Here is a 7,141-nt window from a genome sequence, read left to right as displayed (position 1 = left end):
ACACGCAGCCATGTTAATTTTCTTTGTAAATAAGTTTGTGAATAAACGTGATGTGTTTTCTTTATATTCATATCCATATTTCAATTGTTGTTGATTCCATTTTGTGTAGAGATTAAAAGAACTTGTACCGATTCTATGATCGTAACAAGTATTTATTTATCAGAAACACTAATGGTAACAATAAAAGATTATTTGAACAATTATCATAATTCCCCTCCCTCCCTTACAGGATGTAAATCATTTCTCCAGACATGAAATTTTAGTCTTATCCTAAACCGAAGAGGTGGATTAAGCTATTTATAGCAGTTTATCTTTTATCACGAGTTGTAAATACAAAAAATCCCTATTTGAGAGCCGCTAATGATTTACAAAATTATAAGTGAAAAATCTCTGTCTACCAATCTATTCCACTTGTAAGACTCGAAAAAATCATGCTATCTTTATCTGCCGGGCCTAAATGTCACGTGTCAATAAATAGCTCACCCATGGACTCTAGAATAGTTTTCTGGGAATAACACAAGTGCCAACCCTTTCGTCTTTGTTCGAACTGAATAAAACTCACACATTTCCATAAGCAACAAATATGACTGTTTGATCTTCGTCGATATAGATGAGAATTTATGACCTACATGATAAAAAAGAAACGGATAACTCTGACGTCGAGAATGTAAACGTGAAAAACGAAGAATTGGATATATGAGGTCGATTTGAATGGCAAGCATGAATAATTTCTACATAAATTGAATTTCAGACATAGAATAATCTGCTGTTAAATAAAAAATGTGAGTCGACTCTATCGCTGAAAGTTTGATGAACATCAAAAGGATAATTTGGAAATTCTACTGCTGTGTAGTACGAATAATTCTTATGTTTTGATTGACCTTTGTGAATGACATTTCAAAATACCACACCAAAACTTTATTATTTCATAGAGACGTTTGAAACTTCTCTTTAACAAGAGTTTTCTTTTCCATAGTTTGAAGTGCTGTGAGTTTTTAGTTTTTACTACTAAAGTGGGATTTTATTGAGCTGAACCAAATAGCCACTTTGTCTGGTAATAGATGGGCTACTCGAATAAAGTATTGCAGTGTTCTGCACACACACGCATATATATTATAATAACCCTCCTATCATTATTTAGCATTTCTAATTACACCTATTATTTTGTATAATTTTAGCGTCATCTATTGATTGCTGATCGTAGCGGACAGCATGGATGAAATTACCTTTTGTTATTTTTACGTATGTAATCCTTGGAAATGTTTACTTCCAAGTTCTTTCAAGTTAATACTTTTGAGTTCGTTATCCGGTGGCTAATTCTTCATTTGTTTCTAGTGTTTATTAAGTGGTTATTTGTTATTATTTTGTTATATATTTATACATGATTTAAAATAAGTAAAGTCTTTGTTTAACTTTAATTTGATCATTCTCCTAATATATCTACTGTACCTACATGAAGTGTTGCCCTCATTATTGAGAATTTATGAAATAGTCAAGTGGAAAGCTGAAGTTGTGACAAATTGGGGGCCTGTGTCCGGGATGTACTTACGTATGTGTTACGCTTACGCTCGATCTTGACGGATTGTGAAATTCATTTTGTTGTTTCTCTAAAATGATGGACAACATGAGTGTAGTGTATTAGTGATATTTTGCTAGTTTATAACTGACCACCACCGGATAGTGTTCTCCAGCGCGCTCACACTTTCACCTAAAGAATGTCGTGTTGTTACACGTCATCTTAAGCATACATCGTGATTTTGGAGGACGTGCAGGCAGGGTAATGGCAGCCTAGAATTCGTCATTCTTTTAACCCTCGACTCTGTTGATTACCATCGCTTAGCGATATCTTAATAGTCGCCCCAACTTCTCGAGGTGGGTGCTTCGAGGCATTCAAAACCTCATCATAAGGAATTGAAAGATTCCTTCCTTAGGAACTTCTGCTCCTCTTACTCAGGGTACGACCTTCGCTCTTTAAAGGATTTCGGCTTCATATTGTTACGACCACGTGGTCAAGAACTTCGTTCCACCTCGATGGATATTTAAAGGTTTATTCCTTGTTCAGGCAACTGTTGGTACTTCCAATTATTTACTTCATTAAGAATATTTTATTCAAGATTATTAGTGGTGGTGCATTATTGGTGAACTAAGTTTTCTGATTGGCATGGATTACTAAAGCCTTGTTCATTTAAGTGAATTTCTGTACATTGTAGGACTTAAGGATTAAGGAAATTCCTGTGGTTTGTGAGTGCCTTCGCACCATAAATCCGTGAATGCCCTGACGTTTTTAAGTTTTAAGCTTGTGTATAGTAGTAATATAATTTCCAGTGATATTTTTCCATTTTATCAGTATTGAGAGATGCCTTTTGATCTTGAGAAATTTTTAGGTGCACCCAGGGAGCACCTAAATACACTACAGGAAGCTAAAAAGGACCAGCTTCGCCAAATAGCTGTAAGGGCAAGAATATCTGTAGGTCATGCTGTGGTGAAAGCTGAACTATTGGGAAAGATATTAGATTTCCTGATAAATAGTGGTAACATAACTGAAGAAGAGGCTCTTCCCTTAAGGCCTTTAACACTTGAACGAGGTGCTGCTCGTACTGTTACTATAACTGAAGACTCAGAGATAGTGAAATTGAAACTCCAACTTGAACTGCAGCAGGTAACAGTAGAGGCTGAACAAAAAAGGCTAGAAGCTGAACAAAAAAGGCTTGAAGCTGCAAATACCGCAGTAGAAACTGAGCAAAGAAGACTTGAAATAGAACGTAAAGAAAAAGTTCTGTTGGAAAAGGAACTATCAGCCATAAGAATAGAAGAAAGGTTGGCAGAAAAACAGCTACCCGGTGCTTTTGACCTTAGTAAAGCACGCAAACTCCTGCCTGTCTTTGATGAAAAAGATCCTGATGTTTTTTTCATTACTTTTGAAAACACTGCAACGTCTCTCAACTGGCCTAGAGACCAATATGTTCTCTTAATCAGAAACTCCTTCAAAGGAAAAGCTGCATATGTGGCAGCACAACTTGTCCAAGAAAGGGATTATGAAGTCTTTAAAACAGCCATATTAGATGCTTATAGTGTTACAGCAGAAGGGTATAGACAAATCTTCAGACAAACTTTGAAGAACCAAGCGCAAACCTATCTAGAGTTTTTCACATTGAAGTTGAAGCAGTTTAATAAATGGATAGACAAGGAACAAATAACTACTTTAGAACAATTAAAGAATTTAATAGTTTTAGAAGAATTCCTGAGGCGTATTCCAGCTAATGTGGCAATGTTTATTAGAGAAAAACAAGAAAAAGATGGCAAAAGGGCTGCCCTATTAGCTGATGATTACCATCTCATTCATAAACTTAAACCACATTCGTCCTCACCTTCATCTTCCCCCCAGGTTTGTACTTTTTGTAAGAAAGAAGGTCATCATATTAAAGACTGTCCTAGTCCCAAATGCAAAGCTTCTCATGGTAAGGCTTCTCCTAATGCTTTTTCACAAGGACCCAAATCAGGGAATACTGCAAATAAAACGACTCTTCACTGTGCTCAACCTCTATCAGACTTTACAGCATTTACATATCCTGGTAAAGTAAATGACATTCCCGTGCAAATTTTGAGAGATACAGGGTCATCTCAAATTATCATTAGCTCAAAGTTAAAAGATTTAGCTAAACCAACAGATCAGTATGTAACTATTGTACAGATTTCTCTTGATTGTCCTTATTTTAAAGGTTCAACTAATGTCGCCTTGTTGGATTCTGACCTGCCTTGCAAGAACATAGACATGATACTTGGTAATGACTTGGCTCAAACTAACGGTACTCCTAGTCTTATTACTCAGCCTGAAGTAGTGATCGAAAAAGCTTGCAAAGAGTTATCTCCGGTGGTAGAGCTTCCCTGCCAAGTAGTCACCAGGTCTACAACCTCAACTTCTAGAGACACTGAACACACAGGTAAGGTGGATCAAAGTACCTTAGGTGAAAAAGTCCTTGCTGATCTTGTTGATATTCCCTCAGATGAATTTGTAGAGTATCAAAGGTCTGATGATAGTTTGAAAGAATACTTTGATAAAGTAAAACATGACGTTGATGAAAGTAAGTTACCATATTTTTATCTTGATAATAACATCCTTATGAGACGTTATAGACCTTTGAAGATTGCAGGACAAAATTCCTGGCATGATAGTTACCAGCTTGTAGTTCCTTCTAATCTTCGTGGAGCCTTATTGGATCTTGCTCATTCAGCTGAGTCTCATCTAGGCATTTCCAAAACCTATAAGCGTTTGCTGGACGATTACTACTGGCCTGGTATGAAAGCTGATGTAAAGCACCACATAGAATCTTGCCATCCCTGCCAGGTAACTGGTAAACCAAATCAGAAAATACCTCCAGCACCATTAGTTCCTATTACAGTACCTAATTCTCCTTTTGAAAAGGTAATTGTAGATTGTGTTGGTCCACTTCCCAAAACTAAAAAACAAAATGAGTACATTTTAACCTTGTTGTGTCCAACCACTAGATTTCCTTTAGCCGTACCTATAAAAAACATATCTGCTAGAACAATTATTGTTAATCTTCTTAAAATATTCACCATTTTTGGTTTTCCAAAAGAGCTTCAGTGTGATCAGGGGACAAACTTCACTAGTGATTTGTTTAAGCAAACTTTAAAGCAGTTAAACATCTCCCATATTTTTGCTTCAGCTTATCACCCTCAGACTAATGGAGCCCTCGAACGAGTACACCAGACCATTAAAAACCTCCTGCGCAAGTACATTTGTGAAACTGGACGAGACTGGGATGAAGACCTGGATCTGCTTATGTATGTACTTAGGAGTACACCTAATGAATCGACTGGAATTTCTCCCTTCGAGATGATGTTCGGCCGCAGACCTAGGACAAACCTTAGTATGGTAAAAGAAAACATCCTAAGAGGTACTTACAAAGACCAGCAAGTAAGTATTCCGCAATACCTTCAAAGTCTTAAGGTTAAATTTGAGCATGTTTATGAATTTGCCAATCTGAATTTAACTAACAGTCAGATTCGAATGAAAAACCATTACGATAAAAAGGCCAAAATTAGAACTTTCAAAGTAGGAGATGATGTACTTGTATATCGACCAGTTCCAGGAGCTCCATTGAGAGAAAAATTTATGGGTCCGTATAAAATCACTAAAAGGGTCTCTAAAACAACTTATGCAATTGAAACTCCAGATAAAAGGAAGCCTAGCCAGTTAGTGCACATTAATCTTATAAAACCATACCAATCTGCAAAGATTTCTCCACCGGTAGTTCACCTGATATGTAGAGAGACTGATCACTCCACTCACAACTCGAGGATAACTACTCCCATCGAGACTTCTCCTACCCCGAAAAACCTAGTACCCGAGGCAGTTGATAATGATAAACTTTTAGCTCCTCTTGAGCCAGACGAAGAAGAAACTTTGGCTCATAATCATATTTTGTCATGGAAAGATGCTAGTAATTCAGATTCTTTCTTTGCTTTCACAGTATCTTGGTCATCTTCCTAAGGTGGAAAGGAAAGAATTAGAGGCTGTTCTGAAGTCTTATCCTGCAATATGTTCAGACACTCCTGGTTGCTGTACCTTGGTGCAACATGATATTGTGCTAGAACCAAACGCCAATCCCGTTCGTCAACCTTTTTATCGGGTGTCCCATCGTTTATTACCAGCCTTGAAGGCTGAGGTTGAGTATTTACTAAAACTAGATTTGGCTGCACCAAGTAAGTCTCCCTGGGCATCGCCTTGTATTTTAGTAAAAAAGCCTAACAATTCCTATCGTATGTGTACGGATTATAGAAGGGTTAATTCTGTAACTGTCAAGGATGCTTATCCATTACCTAGAATTGCGGATATTATTGACTGAGTAATTCTAAATACCTTACCCAGATTGATCTCTTGAAGGGTTATTATCAAATTAAATTAACAGATAGGACAAGAGAGATATCAGCCTTTATAACACCTTTTGGTCTCTTTGAATACAGTGTTTTGCCATTTGGGATGACTAATGCTCCAGCTACATTCCAAAGGATGGTCCATGAAGTTACACGTGGTTTGGAGGGTGTGTATGTCTATTTGGATGACATCGTAATTGCTAGTATCTCCTGGGACGAACATCTCCAGATCTTAAGAGAACTCTTCAAAAGACTCCTGGAAGCTAACCTAGTTATTAATTTAGCCAAGAGTTCATTTGGTAAGGCAAAAGTTACATACCTAGGACATGTCATTGGCAGTGGCTCCATATTACCCAAGGATACTAATGTAAAGGCTATAACTTCATTCCCCACTCCTAGTGATAAAAAAGAACTCAAAACTTTCTTAGGTATGGTGTCATATTATTCAAAGTTTTGTCCTAATTCTTCCATCATAACTTCTCCTCTACATGTCTTGACATCCAGCAAAGTAAGGTTTCACTGGACACAGGATCACGATAAGGCCTTCCGGCAGCTAAAGTTATTCATGACTTCATCTCCTTTGTTGCAAGCTCCTAATCTTACTAAACCTTTTTTTATACAGGTCGATGCTTGCAATACTGGATTTGGTGGTGTCCTACAGCAAGAAATCAATGGGACCAGTACTTTTCCTCCTTTGTTGGAACACCTGCTGCCAGTATCTTATTACTCGGGAGCGTTCAAAGGCGCTCAACTAGGATGGCCTACCATCGAGAAAGAATTATATAGTCTTGTTGCAACTGTCCTTCATTTTCGTCCATATCAGGAAGGTGCTGCACGTGTCGTCATTTACAGACCACAAACCCCTTACCTTCCTCGAAAGGGCAAAGCTTAACAACAAGAAACTTCTTCGATGGTCATACATCTTGTCGTCTTACAACATTGAGATCCACAGCATTAGAGGATCAAACTCCACCATCGCCGACGCATTATCACGTCTTAGACAGAAAACCACAATTCACTAAATTTGTCAATAAGATTGTCATAGTAATTTCATTCCTAACAGGGGGGAACTATAATAACCCTCCTATCATTATTTAGCATTTCTAATTACACCTATTTTGTATAATTTTAGCGCCATCTATTGATTGCTGATCGTAGCGGACAGCATGGATGAAATTACCTTTTGTTATTTTTACGTATGTAATCCTTGGAAATGTTTACTTCCAAGCTCTTTAAAGTTAAT

The 7,141-nt window shown here is 37.3% G+C and overlaps 1 long non-coding RNA gene across 1 annotated transcript; it reads left to right on the top strand.

The window, feature by feature from the left end:
• Positions 1-4,242: 4,242 nt before the first annotated feature.
• On the top strand, positions 4,243-6,310 carry LOC137640575 (uncharacterized). Its single transcript, XR_011044408.1, has 2 exons — positions 4,243-4,423; positions 4,689-6,310. It is a non-coding gene; the product is annotated as an uncharacterized lncRNA (long non-coding RNA).
• The last annotated feature ends 831 nt before the right edge of the window (positions 6,311-7,141 follow it).

The sequence above is a fragment of the Palaemon carinicauda genome, chromosome 5 (genome assembly GCF_036898095.1).
Source record: "Palaemon carinicauda isolate YSFRI2023 chromosome 5, ASM3689809v2, whole genome shotgun sequence".
Taxonomy (NCBI): Eukaryota; Metazoa; Arthropoda; class Malacostraca; order Decapoda; family Palaemonidae; genus Palaemon; species Palaemon carinicauda.
Note: the sequence above shows the minus strand (reverse complement) of the source record. Positions and strands in the feature narration are given on the sequence as shown.